Source organism: Eufriesea mexicana, unplaced genomic scaffold, assembly GCF_001483705.2.
Source record: "Eufriesea mexicana isolate 0111107269 unplaced genomic scaffold, ASM148370v2 scaffold54, whole genome shotgun sequence".
Classification (NCBI taxonomy): domain Eukaryota; kingdom Metazoa; phylum Arthropoda; class Insecta; order Hymenoptera; family Apidae; genus Eufriesea; species Eufriesea mexicana.
In genome coordinates, this window is record NW_016908236.1 from 968,420 (window position 1) to 992,123 (window position 23,704).

The 23,704-nt window shown below is 42.1% G+C and overlaps 1 protein-coding gene across 1 annotated transcript in view; it reads left to right on the forward strand.

The window, feature by feature from the left end:
• LOC108554651 (connectin-like) overlaps window positions 1-23,704 on the forward strand; it is a 334,979-nt gene that overhangs the window by 39,375 nt on the left and 271,900 nt on the right. The window contains exon 2 of the mRNA XM_017909998.1: window positions 23,139-23,202. The gene's annotated coding sequence lies outside the window, so the exon portion shown is untranslated. The remainder of the gene's footprint in view (window positions 1-23,138; window positions 23,203-23,704) is intronic.

The window sequence follows — 23,704 nt, forward strand, 5'->3', positions numbered from 1 at the left end:
AGTAACGATGTATATCGTCATTAGGCCGTTCTTGTTTGACAACGATTAGCGACGAACGGTTCTTGGAAGAGATTGTGTTTGGCTTGGAAATAATAAATGGACTGTGTGGTCATCGTCATATCGCGTATTTTTATATTCTGCGAGCTACTAGGTCCAGCATTTACGTAGACCCTTGGTAAGGCTATGTAATTTGTTATTAGATAGAGTTTCTAAATTTGAGATACAACGGTAGGGGTTAGAAACAGAAAGACGAACTCAACTATTGCCAGGTACTAATTAATTTCAGGTACTCAATTAATTCCAGGTACTTGGCGGATATGGTGGCCAAGCGTTAAGGTGTCATCGTGCTTTACCAGGGGTAGGGGGTCGGCAATATGCTATTTTTTAATGAGTAATACCGTCAAAACGGTATTCTGAGGATTAACTATTACAATTACTTCATGAAAAGGAAGTAGAAATATAGAAAATCAGGGAAAGCGTACGCATTCCAAATATTTTCTTCCATCCGAAACTTTCGTCTTAATTATTCGCCAATCTTGCTCGCATAGCGCGTTCCGCGTGCAATTGCAGAGCTTCTTAGACCGCGTTCTCGAAGCGTTCTCTAAGTATATGCTGGAAGTTTGCATCTCATCCGGATAGGATTCTAAACAGGCTAACGCGTTGCAAAATTGTTGGCAGTTATAAGTTCTCACGGCGGCGGTTAAGAGCTCGGTGCTCGAGTCGTTAACCGGGCGGAGCGTGCGGAATACGGGCCGGAGCGGAATAAATCGGCGTAAAGCGTGGCGAATCAATTCCGTCCGCGTTCTGGTAGGCTCTCCGCTGTCAGAAGTACAAACCGGCGGGTATTTAAGCGCACGTTGAGCCTCACGACGACCAGCCAACCCTCTTCTCGTCTGTTCGGCGCAGGTTGCATTATTCAAAAGTATCGGCGCATTGCAGGCTACGTAAGGGGGCTTGAATTATGCACGATTTATTAGCCTAGCGAAGGAGCCTCCCCGTAGTGATTCGTGCTTGTGTACATAGCATATCTCAATTATGGCAAGGGCCACCCCCTATGCCTGGAAAATTGATACTCTCCGTGAACCACCCTCTTTCTCTCTCCGAACCTTCGTCCCCGGCTAATTATTAATACCGTTTTCTTTCGCCTAACTGCATTGTTCGCCGTCTGATTTTCGTCCACGCCCTTTATTCGATAATATCGTCACGAATTCCTCTTCGCCGCAAGCATTGCCTCGTTCTCCAATTACTCGCCAAATTCGCAAGCAAAATCGTTGATTTTAATTTTGCTTGCCATTTAATTTCGAATAATTCGAATTTTTCAAAGGACCTCCGATTTTTAATTAAAAATTAAGAAGAATTATACGGGTGAAAATCAAGAGGGTGTCATAACCTTTCAAGAGGGTATGCAGGGACGTGGCTACGCTTAATCCGGCGAGAAACTGTGAAACTGCGCAGATCACCCGGTGAATATTGCGAAAGGGGAAAAAGGATTCAAATTTGTTGGACAGCGTAATCAGTAGCCTCCTCGGCCACGACGAACATTGCATAACCGAGTGGTTGAAATTGCACGAGATTGTCCGACAAATTTATGCCGATCTTATCTCCCTGCCTAACGTCTAACGTACTTACTTCCTCCCGTTCGTTCCGTGAATTTTCGCGTCCGTTTGAGGTAAAGAGTACTATGATCAAATGGAATAACAGAGGCTGTATTATCGGAGTATCCTTTACGAGAAGTACGAAAGGGAGGCTGGTTATCGTATGATGTATAGATATGGGCTAGGGTATGGTCATCGAACCCTGGACTCTGACCTCCTTCGCGGGCTATTCGTGCTGCCAAGAGGTATAATCGCTTTGTCTTTTTGTACTAGTCGCGCCTTGGACGTCGATATCAAGTGAAAATGAAAAAGGAAGCAATCTTCCGAAGAGATATTACATCCTCCCGATACATTAATCAAATCTTCGTACAGAAACATCTATAATGGGAACGAAATGGTCAATCCATTAGAGTTGATACACAGTTGTCAGGGTTTTAAATCCCTGGTATCCTGAAAAATGGCGGAGATGACTGCGCGTATCTAATATGCAAAAATGCGTCAACCATCGGCCGTTGCCTCTGTCATGGAATATTGCATGGCACGTTATATATACAGAGGTTTATTTTCGCTACTGTAATCTTCTTCCTGAGAACTGCAAGTGTGCACAAAGGATAGCTGAAGCACACGAGGCGACTACTCCTCGCGATTAAAGCTTGCGAATAGGGGTCCGAGCTTTTTACGAATTCCCTTTGTCAGCTCTTTGTTTCGCGATGATCAATCCCAACGGGCAAATATAATCTTTCTCGCATACGTTAGTCGTTCGCAAGAGGGTGGTCCTGGGTACGCCGGCGCCTCTCGAGGCAGTGGCACGAGGATGATACATGATAGCGAATTAATCGAATCGATTTTATAGAACGGCGATATTGAACAGGCACGGGAGAAAGAGGATTCTTGTCCCGTAAAAGCCATATTTGTACTCGCGTTTATTGTTACGGATAACATCCGCATAGAGATATCCGAAGTGTGGGGGCATCGATTCGCAAATAATGGACGCCGCTCCCAGCCGGAAGCCGCAGTAAATTCAAATATCGACATCGTCCGGGGCCGCTTGAAATCTACGGATTTTTATCACTGTCGGAACCGGTCTTATCACCTGCTGTTTACGCCGGAACAATTTTCCTAAATATGATGAAATTCCCTCTGGTCAAATCCATCTATTTAGACCTGCTACTTAGCTACGTGTCTTTACACCTTTCGTTCATGGGGATACGCATTGTAAGTACAGGGTAATTTATCGTTTAGCGAGGAGTATACCTGAGAAAAGAAAATTCGTTTTCATTGTTTCACTTTGAAAATTATATGAAACGCGTAATAGATTGTAAAAATAGAAAGGATATGTATCATAGATCATCGATGAGAACAGATACTCTCCACGCATTAGTTTCAAAGTTCAAAAGGAAGACTGAAAATTTACAAGAGATAGAATATATCTTAAACTTTGCGCGTAGCACTTAGCTTGGTATCGTTTTCCAAAGATTTCTCTTTGGAAAACGATTCCAATTACCAGGTCTCACCACGTGGAGGTGGCTACGCATCGAGACCCGACATGCGCCCTAGTGGCGCATCCTACTGGCGCTACCTGTATCAAAGGTACCCTAATCTAACTTGGAGTGAATTAAGTTAAAATGACTCTACTGACACTTTATTATATTTCGTGTCTTACAAAAGGGGTTTCGGTTCGGTATACTGAAACTCTACTGTCGCAACGCTAAGATATTTTCAAGTTCCCATAAAAATAGGGAATGAAATATCAAACACGCGAGCTAATAGAAAATCGCGACGCGCCCGAACGAGTTCGCGATTATTCGAAAGACCGACTAGCCTAGGCGATGTACTCCCGTGTACAGAGATAACTTCATACCTCGGCACCCTCCCGATCGGGCCTAGCTCAATTCCAGTCACTGTCGCACTCGCCAAGACTTACACGTGGACCAAGGATAGTCCCTGAACCAATGAAACTTCTAGTGTCAACGCGAGGGCCCTGCTGGGCGGTTGCCGGCCAAGACAGACACTTCGCATCCCAGCCACACGGGGTAGAACTTAATCATCCCTGTGGTCTAACCGTAGATGGTACTAGTCCGTCAGCCAGCATGTGCCCGAGCCCAAGTCGCGTACGACTTAGGCAGCGGACCGCCCCGTCGAGGTCAGAAGACGCACTGATCCGAGGGGGTCTCCCTGGAACCCGATGCATGACGAGATTGACAGTGACTGGAAATGAGTGTCGGAGACGAGTCGTGAGGATGACTTATGAAGCATGTACTTATCGAGTACACGAGAGCACGTCGCGTAGGCTAGTCGGTACTTACGAACGATCGCGATTATCGCGAGAACAATTATGTTCTATTTGCTAAACGAGGGGGATAAGAAAATGATAGAGAATATATAAATTTCGCTCCAAATTAGGTAGCTTACCTTTGTACAGATAGCGCGCACATGATACTTAGTCTATGGATCTATCTTATGATTACTTAAAAGTAAACACACGCATCGTTGAGAATCATGAGAAACCTAAAAGCTGAAACAGAAAATATATTATTGTTAATATGTAGCTGAAAGGAAACGGATTAGTACGAGGAAACCATCAAGGTTAATAACCAAATGGAGCGAGCAAGCCAACGACGGAACCTGAACAACATTCCAACGGTGAGATATAAACATACCAACGAGGAAGCGCTCGAGTATTATACGAAATACTCGAACGCTCTAACGAAAACAAATCGAACGGAAGCCGTAAAATTTGTGAAAGGAATGATTTAGCCAACGATGAGACATTAGTAAAACCAACAACGAAGCATTCGAATATTGTACGAAATACTCGAATGCTGAGACAAAAACAAATAGAATGAAAGAAATAAAATCTGGAAGAAGAAAAATAATTAGAACCTGAAAGAAGAAATTATTGTTAAATTATTTAAGAAAGTGAACAATGGCCACTGAATAGCCATTGATCTAGCCAACGATGATATACATGTAAACCAACGACGAAGCATTCGAATATTGTACGAAATACTCGAATGCTGAAACAGAGACAAATAGAATAAAAGAAATTGAATCTGAAAGAAAAAAGATAATTAAAACCTGAAACAAAAAATAATTAGTACCTGAAACAAAAAATTATCGTTAAATTATTTAAGAGAGTGGACAATGACCACTGAATAGCCATTGATCTACCCAACGATGATATATAAATAAACCAACGACGAAGCATTCGCATATTGTACAAAACACTCGAATGCATAAACAAAGAAATCTAGAATAAAAGAAATAGAATCTGAAAGAAGAAATATAATTAAAACCTGAAACAAACAGAAAGAATATTAACGCGACCCCCCCGCAGTCCAAGCGACAACTGGCTCGAGCCTTCACGCGGGCCCCTTATATAGCAGCGGCCGGCCGAGCCCCCCACTCCAATCGAAAATTTTCGAAATATACCGATTCCATTAATTATTATTTCTCCGCGTTAGTAGCCAATAATTAAATAATTTTTTCACTTCTATTATAAATTCACATTGCGAGCAATTTGTTATTAACAATATTAATTTGTTATTAACAATACGTGTAATAATTTATCAACTTTTAGCAAATTATAGATAAATTTTAACACAAGTTCGTTATAAATTCAAGTAATAACCAATAATTTATAAATATTTTCACTTTTATTATAAATTTTCGTTGCGAATAATTTATTATTAATAATAAAATTGATAATTTATACATGTTTTATAAATTAAAACTGCAAATTTGCACCTCCATGGGATAAATCTCGATCATACGTATACGTCTATCAAAATATTTTTATTTTCTCTATACTTCTTTTTAAAAAACGTTAAAAGGTTCATTCTCATCTTAAAAGTTAGGTAGATATTAATTTTTTAACAACTTTATATTAAAAAGTTGTTCGCGTTTCTGTATCAATTACAGGTGATTTAGAGAAATTTCTTATAATTTTGCAATTAGTATGAAGAAGTACACGAACACATGTATTATATATTATGTATTATATATTAACACATGTATTATGTATTATATATATTACATATATTATACGCACAAAAAATGATAGAGAAATTACTTTTTTGGGATTCGTTTACAGCAAAGCAAACTATAAAAATCACCTAATAGATGTCACAACTTCCAAAAAGGTTAAAATATTTTGACAGTACTATTCTTATCCTATAAATGAATTTTACAACCCTGCTCTCATTATGTCAATATCTAAACCACTTAATAACAACATCCACTGTAACCCAACTGTTCAGTAACCCGAAGGGTATATGTATCTTTTTAATAGCGGACTGACCAAGGTATCACCTAGCCTCAATAATTGGCCTCTCTCAAACGTTATTCGGCATTTCAAAAATATTAATAATATTAATAAAAATATTAATAACCTCATAGTATCTCGAAGATCTAGTTAACACAGTGGAACTAAAATATCTAATATTCCCTTCTCCCCTCACTCCCACCACCTCGTCTCCTTCCGAACTCGATATAACCGCGAATCTAACTCGATACTGACCAAAATTGCTGAAAACTATAACTACGCCCCGAACTAGTGGACACGGAACCGTTACATACATCTATCCTCTTGGAACTATCACCTAGTTTCGCGGTAGCTTTCGGAGGACACCATTTCCCTCATACGTTCTCCGTAACTCTGGTGCGCAAGAAACGGAAGCGGAAGCCAGAAGAACACCCCCGGCTAATCTAGCAGCTGGAATCAAAGGGATCGCGGTGGTAACGCAAATAGAGGTCGTATCGCGTTAGGCGAATGACAGTCGGGTTGATCGAAGGCTCGAAATGGGCCAACCTCAGGCATCTCTGTCTCTCTCTGTGCGTCGAATATCGAGAGAGTATCCTCGCGAGGGATTCGCGATGGCGAGAACAGCATATCCGCGGACACATACATAAATGCATTATTCAGGCAGCCGGCACGGGCTGGCCCGCCGCTATGTGGGTACTGCATTTGCGTTACTTCCACAAGATTAAACTTGCATGCGACGCGCGAGGCTATGAAGTATAGTCGCAGACGGCACGGTCGACATGCGACTTGCTCTCGGACAAAGCAGAGACTAGTTTCGTGGCACCCTGTGTCGCCATTGCGCCGCCACGTTCCCCCTTTCCCTTCCCTCTTCCGCCGTGCCACCCTCTCTTCATCCCCTTTCTTTCTACCAACCGCGACGTTGCACGGATAAATTTCGATTTTATTACTCCTGGTCCGTTACCAGACTAGTCACCGATCGATATAGGTTTAATTCTATTTCGGTCGGTCCGCGATGCGAAAATCGCTGATCTTTATTCCTGCAGCGAATGTGCAAGATGTCTACAGTCACGGATAAAACGTGATTCCGTTACATGGTTAATTACGAAAGGAGTCATAGTATGGTATGGTAATGGTATGGTAATGGTATGGTTATTATGGTACGAGAATGCTATGATATGTCTTCTATGGTATGAACAGTCGTGGTATGGTATGGTAATGGTATGGTTATTATGGTACGAGAATGCTATGATATGTCTTCTATGGTATGAGAATGCTATGAAATGCTTACTATGGTACGAGAATGCTATGATATGTCTTCTATGGTATGAGAATGCTATGGAATGCTTACTATGGTACGAGAATGCTATGGAATGCCTACTATAGTACGAGAATGTTATGATATGGCTTCCATGTTATGACTTCTACAATTCGAAAATGTAATAGTATGGCTTCTATAGTATGAGAATATTATGATATTATATCTATGGTACGAGATTACTATGATATAGCTTCTGTGGAATAAGAATGCTATGGTATGGCTACTAAGGTATAAGAATGCTATGATATGTCTTCTATGGTACGAGAATGCTTTGAAATGCCTACTATGATACGAGAATGCTATGATATGTCTTCTATGGTACGAGAATGCTATGGTATGGCTTCTATAGTATGAGAATATAGAAATTACTATGATATAGCTACTGTGGTATGAGAATGCTATGGAATGCCTACTATGGTACGAGAATGCTATGATATGTCTTCTATGGTACGAGAATACTATGGAATGCCTACTATGGTACGAGAATGTTATGAAATGCCTACTATGGTACGAGAATGCTACGGAATGCCTACTATGGTACGAGAATGCTATGGTATGGCTTCTATAGTATGAGAATATAGAAATTACTATGATATAGCTACTGTGGTACGAGAATGCTATGGTATGGCTTCTATAGTATGAGAATATAGAGATTACTATGATATAGCTACTGTGGTATGAGAATGCTATGACATGTCTTCTATGATACAAAAATGCTATAGTATAGCTTCTATGTTACGAGATACTACGGTGTGGCTACTATGATACGAGAATGCTATGGTATGGTTCCTATAGTACGAGAGTACTATCGATGGAAATCGCGGTCTGACCGTTGTTTCATCCCGCTCTCTTTTAATTCCACTTTGGTTGGCCCGCGCTGCAAGAATGGCCGGATACTGTGCCTGTAAACCTGTGCAAGGTTTTTACAAACGATGTCGGGAATTTTCGCGGTGGTTATTTAGGAGCCAGTCGTTTCGCGGTTGTAGTGTTCCCTGTGCGGCATCGAGCCTGCCTTTTTTCGAGCTTGCAGCTGCTTTTTCGAGTCGGCTTTTGTGGCGCGTCTGCCACTCCAGGGACGTCGATTGATTTCGATGCAGCCGATGCATAGCTATCGTTGCTCGCGTCGACCAAGTTCAACGAACTAATGGCGACGCGATTATAGTTAGATAGTTGGTTTGAATAAGAGATCAGTGAGTAGAATGGCGGCGGTGATTATTTCTCATGGAAAGTCTGAGCGAAGCTCGAAGTCTTCCGATTGAGAGACGGATAGGTGTACAATATTTAACGCGCGTTTCCCAAAGTTTCACGTTTAAACGAAGGAACAGCGGAATATGGATCGCGATAATTTTAATTTCAAAGTTATGCAGATTCGCCCATTCTTCTCGCGTTCGCTTCTTCCCTACTGGGAAATTACACAAAAACTTTCTGTAACTGGAATCACTCCAACGCCACGAAATAACGATATTCAACATGTCCTCCGGCAGCCGTTGGAGGCGCCTCTGAATAGCAGGATCCATACTCGGGGCATACACGATACTTCATCGTCACACTTTCTTCTCGCAGTTTGCACGTTCCTGGATGATGTCTTGCTGGGATGATGGATGAGCCGAGTCGGACCCGTATCTCAACCTTCCCCAGTCTCTTGGCCCGAATCCTTCAGACTTTTATCTCCCGTGTACGTCCATGATTTCCGGCGAACGATGAATTGCAGATTACCGACCCCCTTAATCTCGAAACCTCTTCGTTAAACCCCCGAAATGTGTTCTTTACCTTCGCCATACTCTAAATTTCGACGTCGGTGCCTCTTATTTATGTGGCAAATTTTACTCGAATTCAGTCCACGCCCACAATTAACATGTATCCCAGGAACAGCTCCGTTTGTCTCTACGCGAAAGGATTGCGGGGAACAGAGGGAATCTCCCAGGACTAGCGTAGAAATTCCACAAAAGAGTTTTCCATTTGGAAGCTCGATTCGTTCCACGGTAGAATTCTCTATCCCTAGATGGCAAAAAAAAGAAAAAAGGAAAAAAGGGTAGAAAAAAGCGATGACTGTTTTCGAGTTGAAAAAGTCGTTCCCTTAATCGAAGCCGAATACGAGTTCCCCAATGGAGGATGGAGATCGTTGGAATTGTCGTTGAATCAAAAGCATCGGCCACGTGAACGATAATTTTCCCTCTTCGATACCGGTAAGGTATGTTCCAAAAATAAAATTCGAAAAATTCGCAAAATTCGTGAAAGGAAAAGCTGATTCCAGAACCGTAACTGCCCGCCATTTTATTTCACGCTTCTTTACGTCCGCGCGAGATTCTTGATCAAATACCGATTTTATTATGCATGATTGGGGTCCCTGGATGGGAAGATTTGAGTGATAAAATATCGAGTCGAAGGAAACAATGTTATACAGAATTTCGGCGGAATTTTTTGGCGAACATTTACGACTTCCGGTCCGCCAGTTTTCCGGGATACGGATGGCTATGTGATGGCCGCGTTGAAAGCCGTGTTTGATATATTAAAACAACGGTGATTTATCGCGAGAGCAACGATCAGTCGGGTAGATTTGCCGATTATGTGCGTCGGAATGAAAAGCGGCGATCTTAAATGGGCCAGACAATCGATGAGCCGCGTCACTCTGATGGAACTTCCGGTTGCACGCGCGGTTGCGTTCCCGTTTAGCTGTGTCTCGTTCTGCGCTCCATTCTGTCGCATTTGTCTATCCTTTTCGACACGTTTTGCGCGAAAAATCGCAATTATCACGAGGATTGATTGCATAGATAGAATAAAGTTCGTTTTTTCAACGTAATTAGTTTCTCTCGGTCCCCATTTTGCGGATTAAAATCCCTTATTTCGTATTTTTATTCTCGCGTTGGTTGCGAAATTTCTTCTCGATCGAACGTAAACAATGGGTAAAATATTGGAATCGTTTTCGTCCTCGGGATTTTTATTCCTCGATTGTAATTCCACGTTTTTATAATTCCCTCGACGTGATTGCTGACACGATTATCGGGGCGAAGAAATTGCTCGGGGGTCCCTGAATAAGTGCACTATCGCTCATGATTATTCGAACGATTTCTAAAGCCAGCGGACGTTGTTTGTATAATTTAGATTCAAGATACGTGAAATTGCGACCAATGACGCCATGGGTGTTCATTGTTTTGATAAAGAATCGCGCTCGCTCGTAATAGCTAGGGGCCCTTACTTGCACTTAAAATAGAAGCGAAGTATGTGTCGTTCGATTAATCATTAGCCACTGAACATCAGCGATAATAATTCGTTTCAGGATCGATTTCCTGCCATTATCGATTTATTTTCATATCCGATTTATCGATCACGTTTGTAAACATGCAGGATTATCAATTCTCCGTTTATGGCATCGTACCATGGCACCATACCATAATATATATAATTATACCATATAGGCATAAATCAACCTTAAGCAACAAATATCCTCTATTGATTTTGCATCAAAAAGAAAGGAAGACACTTTTGGGACACCCTAATATTTATATTTCACGGAGCTATCGCCATATTTATTTCGTTGAAAATCGAAGGGGCGAAGTTGAGGGAAGCCGATAATATGTGAAATATGAATGGACGCTGGTTTTTACTTAAGCCGATACACGAGAGGTTTTCCAAGACGATGCGTCTGAAAGAAACGGCGGTGGACGTTGACGAGGAACGATGAAGCGAAGATTCGCATGATTTATCGCGCCGGGCTCGCGGATATTACAACTAGACGCGTGGCTTCGTGCGTCTATAAATTGTTCTTCAGCCAAGCTTTTAAATAACGGCCGGAAGTTTTTTAATCTTGGAATCTGCTCGTCCTACGAAAAGAGGAAGCCGGGCAGGGCTCGAAAGTTGGCTTTTTATTAATGAAATAAGCCTCCGGGCTTCATAGTCCGGGTGCCTGACTTTTGCAATTAATATTATTGCACCGCGGCCTAAGTACATAATGAGACTTCATAATTTGTTAAATGTCTTTTATTAAGGCACGAGCGAGGAAACTTTTATTCGATTCGCCGAATGTATTTGTATTGCGGGCCCGAAGAGAAGCCCTCGAGGAGCCTTTCGTAATTTCCCGTGTAATGGATTCCGGCTGAAATTGGGAACTTGGGAAACGAGAGCAAATTACTTGCGAAAAAATTATATAACGTCGTCGAGGAAGGACAAGCGGGACGATCCGTATTTTAATCCGCGGCCGGATAAACGTGGCGGGGATCACCGATTTGCATATTTAAATTTCCCAAAGCGTGCAAGGTATTCAAAGGTTTCGAAGATTTCGCGGAATCTAGAGACGATGTGATATTTAGGCATGTCTTTGTCGCGAAATAATTCAGCGTGGCGTCGCGACGCGAATTTCGAGATGCATTAATTTTGATAGAGGGTAATGGCTTTCGCATATTCGGTATCGATGGATTTTAAATTAAAGAGCAGGTCGCATAGAAATTTCTCTCTACACCTTGTATATATATGTAATTTAAAATACACCCTTCCAATTTTCACCGGTAGATATATATAGAAGAGTGTAATGGGAAAAGTTATTTGATATTAAAGAGGACATGTGACAATGATGGTGAGGATTATTTTGGTTTGGATCACTAGTGACATCTTGATCGTAGAGTGAAGCTTTTGGTATTGTTTATTTGTTTAGTTCCAGAAATATACAGAGACTTGTTTTGTACGTATATTTATATATATATTGTAGAGATAGGGTGTAATACGAATAATATAATTACTATTTATTAACCATAAAATATAACATACAACGCGCGGTGACGGTAAAGACTACGAATATAATCTATCTATTAACTAAACTCTTATAACTACAACGACACAATTATACCTAACAACACGTTTACACTTAGCAACACGAATACAACTAACACCTTTTCTCACAACTCTCTTTACGAACTCTAATATAGAACACGTACCACGACAGACTACCACACTCTAGATAATATGCTCATCCTGCGATACCACAATATTTTAAAATATATTTTAGTTCACAAATCATATAGAGGAAAGGTACGAAATTTAGACTTTATTTTCTCTTTTAAAAGATTCTTTTATTAATAAAATAAAAATGAAATATATATATATTTATTTTCTTAATATATTTTAGTTAAAAAGTCACTAGAGGGAAGGTATGAAAATGTAGCCTATGTTTTCTCTTTTAAAGGATTCCTTTATTACCCATCTTAGAAGACAGTGATGTTCAATAATAGCCAGTAATTGTCGCTCTATTAAAATTTTGTACCGAATAAAATAAAATTAGAAAATATATGTATTTTTTAAATATATTTTAGTTCCAAAAATCACAACGAGGAAAGGTATGAAATTTAGCCTATATTTTCTCTTTTAAAGGATTCCTTTATTACCCATCTTAGAAGACAGTGATGCTCAATAATAGCCAGTAATTGTCACCCTACTATAATCGTACCGAATAAAATAAAATTAACAAATATATATATATTTTTAAAATATATTTTATTTCTAAAAATCACAACGAGGAAAGGTATGAAAATTTATCCTATATTTTCTCTTTCAGAAGATTCTTTTATTATCCATCTTGCTAATTTTTACTGGGTCACCCGGTATAACGCATAAATTCGGATAAAATGAAATAAAATACACCGAAGTTCGTCCATTTATTCTCGTCGAACGGACATAACAGATTTTTCGAATTTTCTCCCAAATTAAACCACACACATCCGCGCTATTATTCCCTCGGAATTCAATTCCACCGATACATCGGTACCAAATGAATCTCGGTGTAAACCACCCTCGAACGACATTCGAAAAAGATGAAAAAACACATGGACTATGAAGCTACTCCTCGAACACCAGTCGCGTGTACAGCCATCCATTCACGAAATATCATCAAACGTTCTTCCTTGAAATCCAAGCCAGAAAAACGGAAAGAAGCAAAACAAGCTCTCTCCTGAAAGCCCATCGAGTGCACCACGGGTCTCTCGAAAGCGAACAACACGCCTCGATTCAATAACCCCGATAAACCTCCATCCTGCAGAACTTGGTCCGCCCTACCATCGCCGCTTTCATTGCCGCCTACGTTTTAAACCGGGGGGTGAATCATCCGCGATGCTCGCCCTCAGCAAGCTTCCTCCCAAGTCCACCCCCGTTGTAAGCCTTCTATTCCGCGGCATAACTCGATAACTCGATAAACCAGCCCTATCCGTGGGCTGCCGCCGAGTACATCTAAGAGGTCACTTAAAATTCCGCCGCCTCGCGGAGATTCTACCAGAATGGAACCATGGCTTGGCCCGTTAGTCACCTTTCCTAGCTGGATAAAGCATTCGTATAAACAGCACTAAGATCCATCCACCCATTTAAACTATTCGCGAATTTTATTTTCTAAGGTAACAACCATCGAAGAATTGGCGACTTGTGCTAGAACAATTTTGATTTCTACGACCAATTACGTGTCGGACTTACTATTTATCGACATCTTCGATTGGGAAGTGGAGGAATCATCAGGCACATTTCAAAGTTTCTTCGCAAAAGTTCTGCGACCATTCTCGTTACGAGTGTGGAGGTCCTCCAACACAGTTGCTGTCATCCGTTGCAGATATCCTCGATGGTGGTGCTAGAAAGGACGATAGGAAGAGGAAGGATTGCGTTTGATTCTGGGTCTGCTTACCGATGAGACCACTAACAGGCCTAGGACGAAACGCATCCCTTCCTTTTCCCATCATCCCCTTTAGCATCACCGTAACATGGAGGACATCTGCAACCGATGACAGCAACTGTAGAGGTGAAAAGGAAGGAATGCGTTTCGTCCTGGGTTTACTTACCGATGAGCCCACTAGCAGGCCCAGGACGAAACGCATCCCTTCTTTTTCCTATTATCCTATCTAGCAGGCTCTGCCTGAGACAGGGATTCTATTATAGGAAGCAGAGAGTTCACCGAGGACTTGATGAGGTCTTCGTTGTTTCTTTGGTTCCTACGGTGCTGCCTGTTGGTATTCCCTTGGTTCTTGTGCTATGATAGGGTAGCAAGTAGAAGGACGAAAGGAAAAGGAAGGGATGAGCGTTTCGTCCCGGGCCTGCTAGTGGACTCGTGAGTAAGGCATTCTAGCAGGATACTATAGTCTGGAAGTTGTATATATAGGAAGTGGAGGTTTTCCAAGAACTCACTAGAAAATTCTCGAACCTCCTCGAACTTGGAATCCACCTAATGACGAGGGTGAGAATGAAGTCGTCATATGAGTGATTATAAAATTATCGTCCAATGTGTCAAGCGAAACAAGTAGGACTGATAGAAAGCGAATAGTGTAAGAATCTGAAAGGGGATAAAGTAGGAATCCCGCATATATCGGTAACTAAATGTGAGAATAGGTTGAGTACGTGACGAGTTGCTAATGGATGCACGATCGTTAGTAGTTGGATAATGAATAGCAGCGAGTAAAGAGCGACAGAGGACAGTCTGTGGCACCTGGAGACAGAATAAAAGTAGAATTAACTCTAGTCATTCCAGTTCCCCTGTCCCTTTTATTTCATACCCTTAAAATAGCACGATTTGCCATCGGTATCCGCGCGAGTATAGGTGGAAATGTTACGATCCCGAGTCTCGTCGAGATTCGCCATTGCCTCCTGACAATTCGAACTTAATTAACCGCCTCGGCCGAGTATCTCCCGTCGAATTTCAATTATCCCCTATCCCTGCATTGAAACCACGTGGAACTATTTCCGTCAGTTGGAACTTCCGTGCGCTATAATTCGATCCTATTGGCGTGCGGATATTAATTTTAGCAAAACTCTGTCTCGAGCTCGCGAGGCACCGAACCGGGTCATCTTCGCTCGGTTAAGTTCCATCCACGGTATTAACTCGGACACTTACGACCGTATCGACCATAATCTCGGATAATAAAGCAACTCGTCGATGGAACCAGGTAATACCGTCAAACGGTTCTTACTTGCAACTTTTCCAGCGTTCCTATAGTTTACTCCTTATTAACCCTTGAAATATGAAACTCCGGAAGCTTTACATCCCTCATATAGACACTTGTCAAGCGTGGTTCTCATCTCTCAGACTTAACCTAGTCTGCTTCCACAGTTATCAGCACATTCCCCAATAGTGCCAAACACGCATACCCAAGTCTCCAAGTACATCAACGATTATACCAATTTCGGGATCACCCATTAAATCCGCGAGAACACCCTAATTTATCAAGCAGCTGTCAAAGTCCCATCGATTCCGGAAGCTCGTCTTTAATACGAGTAGAAACGCTGAAATTCTTCCGCGACTAGGTTCAAATTGCACGGTAAACGAATAACGCGATAGCTAGGAGCCGGATACTGCACAGCCTCGGGAAGATTTCATTAATTAGGCGAACTACCCTGGCTTCTTTATTTATCGCGTTTGCACCACGCACCGTCCGTGCATTCATCCCGGATGGAACGGCCGCTGAACAATAATTATTAGCATCGTCCCGTGGCTGGCCCACCCCCGCTTTTAATCCTCGAGTATCCCAGCTGGATCGTGGCCCCGGTGAATAATTGCAGGACTTTCGAGGAGCACGCACGTGCTTGCGTGCGCGAGGAACACCGCCGCGTGTTACGAGTGCATCCTCGAGTGCTGGCTGCATATAATTGCGTCTCCGTCGGGGAGAAAAGAACCGTGCATCGGGAGTTATTATTGCACGAGCGAGGGGGTTGGAGGTGGGTGCGCGTCGCAACCGGGCTCAAGTGCCAAAATCAATAGAGATCGGGGCCGGAAAAAGAGGTGGAGCCGCGAAAGGATTTTTGGCACGTGCCGGGTGACGCGCTCTGGCAGTCGCCAAAATCGCAATTAACGGGAATTTGGCAACATTACGCTCTGGCATCCCCGTGCCTGGGTCCTCGATGTCTCGTGGTCTCGAGGGCTCGGAAATGGTTGCGTTTTAAGGAAAATTTCGAGAATCGGAGACTGCTTGACAGAATTCCATAGGACTCCTAGAGACGATGTTCTACGATGTTGCGGATTCGCGAGATTGGGATAGAAATCGATTAGGTTGCAGCATTTGTATAGACAGGTTAGGATGCTTCAATGTGGTTCTCGGAATTCGAAAATGGTCCTGTTTTAAGGAAGATTTGAAGAATCAGCTGTCAAGTAGAAATAGTAATTTGAGTTGACCTAAACATAAACAGGGTGTTGAGTTAGAAAATTTAATCAAAAATTAAAGCGTGGTCAAAATAAACAGAGGTTAAAGGCTTCATTTGAAAAATACTTGAGGGAGCACGTTTGACAGGGTACGTCTCTTCTTGACAACTGACTCGAATATTTAGGGGTTTTCTTCCACAGGGGGAAAAACTCGCTCACTATGTCTAGGTCCTTTCAGGCCAGGCCATAAATTTCCTATGTGTATTTCAGCACAGGGTGTGAAGACGATACGCGAAAGAAGGGATTTTATAATTCTCCTACGTGGTGATCTGCATAGTAGGGGTAGGTAGATTTAAGAAACGGTAAAGGTCTCTTCGAGGGGTTCGAAGTTTTTGACATCGGACGTTCGGCAAATTAGATATTCCAGTTACGGGATCAATATGATCGAACCGGAAAGTAGCCAACTTCCGTTAAGTGGAGGAAAGTTTCCGACTCCTCTCCGCCGGGGATTCGTATTGATTTTCTCAAGGTTCGGACTTCTAATTGTGTGTCAGTATTCCGACCAGTCGCAGGGTAAATCTGGGACGCAAAACAGGAAAGAAGTTCCACGCGATCCATAAGTTTGGTCCTCTAGCACTGCTATAACAAGTCCTCGCACTCCTATTTTCCAAATAACTACGCGAAATCGTTAGTCAATATTATCGCGCGTAATTGCCATCTTCAAAGGGAATTTAGAATCCTCCTGAATCCTTATTTTTTCGCGTTCATTAAAATCGGGCGAATAGCAAATTAAACAGACTGTGCAGCTTTACTTTTCGTACAATTTTATAAAATTAGAAACTTCTTTCTTACCTGTTTCAACTTTACTTAACCTAAATTCTGTCAAAAAATATTTATTCCGTACCGATCTTGATGTTGGTATAATTACACTTAATTATTTAGGCAATGTTAAGGTTATGAGACAATTTTTGACACTGTGCCTTTCTATTCAGTTTATTTATTCGAGTGTTATTCATACATTTGTAGAAAGGCTAACTGTAAACATTGAAATAAAACAATAAATGATAAATCAACAACGAAATTTTATATCTTTGGTTTCTTTTGGTACTACAGTTGTTTACGTGTTCTTCTTTTTATATCCTTTTCTACACTACTGTCATCTCTTTGAAGATCCAGACGTACCAACAGACGTTTAACTGGCAATAAATACTAAATAGTTTTATCCCAAATGGTAGGATGTCAAAGAATTTTCAAAGTAATATTTATTTAATTAGCTGTATACGTAATTTAATTATCACTGTTACTTTTACCATACGTGTCTAATACTTAGGTCTATCTATTATTCCGAATGAATTGCCCTAGTGCTAAAGTTTCCAAATAAATTCCATAGTCGGCGAAAAAGAGCTTCGACCCTCCCCAAGACTGCGAACCCTATCCTTACGTGTTCTCCACCACATCCAACGACCATTTGTCACCGAAACCAGCCCTGTTTCGGCCCGAAGACGAGTGCGGCGACGCACGATCGTCACGGCTGGTCGTGCTCTAACGATCGTTAAAATTAATGACTCACGACGCGGCGTCCACGTGGCGACAGGAAAAAGGAGTCGATGAAATACTCCAGATCGCTCGAGGAGAACGGGAGCCGACGTTTTTCCGGCGACAGGCCTGAGTCTGCAGCTTGTAAGCTCCGCGTCGGATCGAGTGCGAATAGAAGCGGGGTTCAGGGACCAGGGCCTCGACGAAAGGCAGGCCGGGTGCCTGCCATAAGTCACCGTCGTCGATTCGTCGATCGATGGCCCGTGCTGATCTCGCGTCTGTGTATCTTTTCCCGGGAACTCTCTGGCTCCGATGATCGCACGCAGTTTCCCTTCCGCCATTTGCCATTTGCTCGTGCGTGACGGGTTCATCCGAATTTCCAGCGTGTATCCCGAACACGTACCCGAGTACAATGGGACTGCTAGGGTGTTCTGGCATTATTAGGAGTTAACAAAATGCCAATCGATTGGAGATTGATGACTACGAGGCTGCTGGATCGCAGCCTGTTTAGACGCCTTTGGAACTACCTTTCTGGATGGTTTAATCTCGACAATGGAGGATGAGCGCGTGTCACGTTCGAATGGCAGAACGCGCGAAGGTCCTTGTTACTTTATGGATCCAGGTTCTGGTTAGTTTTGGGGATCGATTTTCGCAGAATTATCCGTGTGAATTTCATAGTAAGGAAAAAATACGAAGCCTCTCGTTGGTGTCTACCCTGCTCAGGGGACACTGACACCTATTCTATATCCTAACTCCTCTCGATCAAGAAGCAATTTCCCCCGAAGAAAATTATCCGACGCGACATTCGATCCTTTGGTCCAACTTCGAAACAACTGGCCACCGAGGAAATCTTCTCGGTAACGTGGAATTAGTCGAGCAACAATGATAATTAAACTCCGGGAACACGTAACGTCAACTGTAACCGGAAGTCGTAGGGTCGATCGTTACCTCTGGAGACAAGGGCGTCTCCGGCAGTGAATGGCGAGCAGGACACGAGGAATTTTATGGCACTTGGAGGGCCGTCTCGCGATTGTTCCTCGGTATGACAAATCCCGATGTCACCGTGAGAAACGGAAATAGAAATTAGGAAGGTCTCCGAGACTGTGACGAACCGTTTCTCCGGTTCGAACTTCCGCGAACTCTGGCTGCTTGGAAAGGCCGGGACATAGCGGCTCGTGTAAAACTTATTTACCGGAAAGACAGTTTAAATTGTCTTTATGATCGTTTCTGTGTGGACACGCGTTTGGATGAGCCCTGAGCACGTAGATGGAACGGCGTTCGCTTCACGCTGGCCAAAGTGGATTGCCGATTTATTAGATCGCCGCTGGCGATCCACCTAGACATTATTACCGTGCGATGACGCGAGATGGGTGATTGCCCTGATCCTCGGCCTGGACTTAAGTGTAGCGAATGAACGTCTAACGATAACCGCGATGACGGAATTACAGCTGGGATTATAGTCGAGCTGGGCTCGTTACAGTAGGGAGGTTTCCATATTTATGGCAGTTGTTCGGGTGGTGTTCTGTTTACTGCGTTAGGGTTGAGAATGGTCTCGCGTTTGTTGGGACAGTCTATGGTAATATCGCGGATTCCTTTAAATTCTGAAACGGGGAACTTTAAGGATTGACACATTATCCTGGAATACTGCGAGTCTGCCTCCCAGTACCTTGAAACGTTTGGTTTCTTTGACATTTTGTGTATTTTAATTTATTTCGGTATTAGGTTAGGGCTAATAATTAAATACTTAATTATTGTACAGTACAAGTTAGGTTTGCAGTTATATGTTGTAAGACAAGTTAGGCTGAACGTCGTCAAGGGTCGTGTCCCATCGTCCGCGATTATGGTGAGGGCCGATGAGTAGCTGTGGAAAAACATCATGCAAATAACGACGGTCAGATAAGCGATGTCATTATTTCTTAATTAATAAAGTGCGAAAAATTGTCCAAAGCCTTCTGCAGTTTTCTCACAATATTAACTCTCTGGACTCGAAGATTTCTTCGTTGCGAAGATACAATTCGAAGCTCTTCTTAGATTTTCATAAGCTCACTGATACTCTTCATGCTAAAATTAATAAAAGAAGATCGTGAATTTGTGTGAGAAACGAACGAATAGAGTAATTTTATTTCGATGTTCTTAATATAATTATCATCATCCATTATTTAAATTATAGCATTAAAACAAACCGTGACTGAGAGTCACCTCTCCAGTGCAAAGGGTTAATATATATTCTGTATATACATCATAGTTAGGTATTACATCATTTGCTTTATGTACCACCACGATTCCTAATCAGCCCAAGTAAAAGATCCCATTTAAGATCTCATTAACCCCAAACTTAATTCGCTCCTGAGAGATGAAGTTCTGGGAGACCGAGTCTTCATCCCCCTGGATCTTAATTAACCCCCTGTTTGGATTTAAAAATCGTTCAAAAATCTTGCGAAAACTTTGAAATTTCAAATCGCTCGTCGATCTTCCGTATCTGACAAACAGGACCCACGAAAGCCTTCAAAGGTTGGGAGTCTTTGGCCCCGTTCTCAATCTCGATTCGAGGAAACGGAATGGAAGATGTACCAATCACTGGGGAAGTTTTCAACGACAGGGACGCGGCAGATGAAGTTGTTCATCAGGGAACAGGCACGCGGAACTTCCGCTTCCCGCAAGCGGACGAAAACAATTAATTGCTGCAAGATGGCTAACGATAATTCACTTCGCTAGGAGGCTATATACCGGTTATAATCCGGCGATACGGGGGTTCCCGTTTCGCGCCACGGATCGAATTATGCCTATGAATATTAATTAGGCTGGGGATCGCGTCGTTTAGAGGCCGCTGGCCGGCGGCTTCACGTGCTTCCGGAGAACGCGATCCAGCGAAACGGGATTGTCTAGTTACAAACCAGGGTGGTAACTAGCGCCGTGCGTTTTGTCAACTTGGAAAATGGCGAGCTTGGTCCGTTCGTGAGCAGTACTCACGGGATTTTCTTCTTTCCCTGTTCGCCATTTTTATTTTCATTTCTTCCTCTTCCGCATTTTACCGTGATACGAATCATAATACTGTTTTGGGATATCGCGTCATTTATTGGTTTACAGAGAAAAAGAAAGCATAATTATATTGTTACAGTTCGCACTTAGAACTCCTCTTCTATGAGTTCTAAGGATCACTGGATTGCTGAAAGTTTCCAAATGTTCATGACGTAGAATTAGGTTAACTCCATTGAACGCTGACAACTCAACTAGCTCAACTTCGGTGGAAGACCTTTCATAGTAAACATTCTCGATTGTTCCTTGCAGGAGCATTTTGGAAGGTGCTGGATTACTCTTTTCCTGAAGTTACAATTCGCTCTTGTTACTAGACCTAGTACAGGCTGGATATGAGGAACTCGTAACAATATTATTGTTTTATTTCAATAGCGAACTCGAAATAAAGCTAGTACAGGCATCAGGCAACGCAGAAAATGGTGGCAAAGTATGGTCCATGTTCCTGTCACGAAAAGGTTAAATGCCTAAAATGCACTTAGTTTCCTTCCATATTTAAAGGCATATAAAATTGACAAGAATGAACGTATCGTATCGAAATTATTTTTCAAATATGCCTGAAGTACCATCTGTCACGATATGTACATATGTCATTTATTTTCGATCGTTGTGATATATACACGTCACCTACCAAAAATCGGGGCGAACTTTCCAGACACTCAACAGATTTACTGTATAGAGTTAATTGACAGGAGATGGTTGCTACCTCTGATGATACTTCTTAGACCTTTATTTGGAACGTACCGAGTGGAATACTCTTACTTCGTTAATGATTTTACTTCTGTCAACCTATCCATTAGGTCAGTCATATATTACGATGTCTGAGGAGTGTCTTTTAGCGCATGTATCGTACCATATTGGATGTTGGCGACACTGGGATGCAGAAAACTGTCATTCATGACTCGTACATTTGAGAGATTCCATATCTCAGTTGATTACTAGCTATTAACTCCGCGTATTAACTTATCCGAGAGTTTCTAAAAGCTACAGTGACCCAGGTCGATCCTGAAAGTTTGAGAAAAATCATTCGACGACGCTTTTCCCCAGTTTTTGATGAAAAGTCGTTGGGAACGGATAGAGAACTTTTATACCGGATGTTATGTTTGATATTAGCACTCTAAGCACGTACTTCTGTACGAGTGCCTCTGTAATACGTCGTATAGTGTTATCTGGGTCAGTGGCAGGTATTAAACGAGTTTTGTAATCTACTTTTTCCAACGACTTTTTAAAGTCGCCCTCGTCGAGCACGAAATTACCATTCCTTTGCTCTCAATTTATTAATTTCAACGTCGTGTCTATTACCGCGGTGGGTCCGTCGAATAACAAGATCAAGAGTTAACGCGAAATTAAATTTGAAAAAAAAAAAGAAAGGTACCTACTGTAAGTCAGCGCGTACCTATAGCGGGCACGCTTGGTTTCCCAATTACGTTTCATACCTTTCAGTAACTCGGTAAAGCGTGTCTCACGTTTTCGCTTCCATCTGAAAGTTGGTTCAGAGTTCGTTTATCGAGTCCGCAAGTTTTCCTCGTAACACGTACCACGGTCACGCGTCCATATTTCTTTCCTTAATTCCCACTTTGTCGCTTTGTAAAAGTCAATCTTAGATACGAGAGCCATATTTCTAGATCTTAGAGGCCTAGTACGAATCGCGAGTCCTGTGTTTAACACCGATTACACCGTTACGGAGCAATCGTTACGCGATGAAAATGGTACCGAAAATAGTATTGAAAATGGCACCGAGAAAGGTACTCAAAAGGGTACCGAAAATAGTACCGAAAATGGCACCGAGAAAGGTACCAAAAAGGTACCGAAAATGGTACCGAAAATAGTACCAAAAATGGCACCGAACGTGGCACCGAAAATGGCACTGAAAATGGCATCGAAAATGGCACTGAAAATGGTACCAAAATGGCACCCCTTACAGAAAATGTTGTATTTTTACGTATGTGGCACCGAAAATGGCACTGAAAATGGTACCAAAATGGCACCCCTTACAGAAAATGTTGTATTTTTACGTAAAAATATCACGCAATCCCTTCTGACGGAGTAGGAAATCGGGAATATGGCATAAAATTCCCATGATTTCGAAGCTTGTAATGACATCTACTATAATTATGTCGCTGGAAGTTTCTCGAGTAAAAATCTCGAAGCGTGCCTGTTTTTCCAGCTCCGTGTCGTTGGATAATTAGTCGACGCGAGAGTTCGATCTAGATTCGGGAGGAACACGGAAGTCCTCGAACTTTATCCATAAATTATCGAAACGAAATACTTAATTTTGTTTTCCCTTTTCCACAGAGGGTCGAGCGAGTCCACGCGAAGGCAGCGGGGATCGGCGATCTTTGCAGTCGGCGAATAATCGGTGAGTCGAATGAAACAGATCGTATCGAGGTGTAATCGAGCAGGCACGTCCATTAGCATTGTAATCGGTGATTAATTAGCAGAGAGTTTCAGAGTGCTACTTGTCACGCGGGGGTCGACACGATTTGTCCGGTGTTTAGAGAATATCAGCCACCCGGTATTTTAGATCCCATTTATCTTTCAGCGACGTGTTTGTCTGAAGAAAGCATCTCGATAATGATAGCTTAATTTTACCGTGTTACATTTACATTTTGAGAAAGATTATATCTTCCTTTCAACCAAATAATTCCCTCTGGAAATCGAAAGATTGGCAGTCGTTTATGGTGTACGGATTAGGATTAGGATTAGGATTGTTTGCAGTGGCCAAAATCTTTTACTATCAAGAGTAATGCATTAGGTACCTGGTAAATATTAATCCATTTTCTTCCATTTAGATAATTTTTTATTCTCAGTGTTTATTCTAAATAGTACCCAGATTAACACTAGAACTACCAACCCAGTGA